Source organism: Echinops telfairi, unplaced genomic scaffold (assembly GCF_000313985.2).
Source record: "Echinops telfairi isolate 266 unplaced genomic scaffold, ASM31398v2 ScPeMD7_5592;HRSCAF=6446, whole genome shotgun sequence".
Taxonomy (NCBI): Eukaryota; Metazoa; Chordata; class Mammalia; order Afrosoricida; family Tenrecidae; genus Echinops; species Echinops telfairi.
Window position 1 is genome coordinate 45,154,433 of NW_022109491.1, and position 678 is coordinate 45,155,110.

A 678-nucleotide genomic window follows, 5' to 3' on the forward strand; every position below is an offset into this window, starting at 1 on the left:
ATTCGGATTTATCATATAATTTACCCATCTGTCTCCTCTTTCCCACTTTTGTTCAGCTTCTTCTCCGACTTGACATTCTTTTTTCTTCTTCTTCATCTTAATAATTACTTTATTATTATTTGTGTTATAATTTCATTTTAGAATGGATGATCACAATCTACATATGCCAAAAACTATGTGTCTCTAATACCCTTTGCCACTTAATGACCCCATGCTAATTCTTTTTGAGTGTGTAATTTTTCTTTTTAATGTAAATTAGAAAGGGGGTTATATTTCAGATCATCTGTTTACATTCAACATTTAAGCCACTAATAAATCTCCCCAGTAGTTTACCCCTCCCCTACTCCCCTTGATTTCTCATCTCCCTCTTGTAGACAACCACCTTCCACGTCACCCAGGTTAACACCTGTTAACTATTTAGTCTATTGCTTTATCTGCCCCCAGTCTGTTCACTTTGGTATGAAAATTCTTAACTTGTGATTCCCCACCACCCCACTCTTATAACAGTGGTCTCATAATATTTGTCTTTTATCATTGGCTAACTTAATTCAGTATAATGTTCCTCAGGTTTATTCATGCCATAAGATGTGTGTTAGTCTGGGTAGACTACAGAAATCAACTCATAAACACGCATATGTATATAATGGAGAGGTTTATATACAAGAGGAATTGAACATT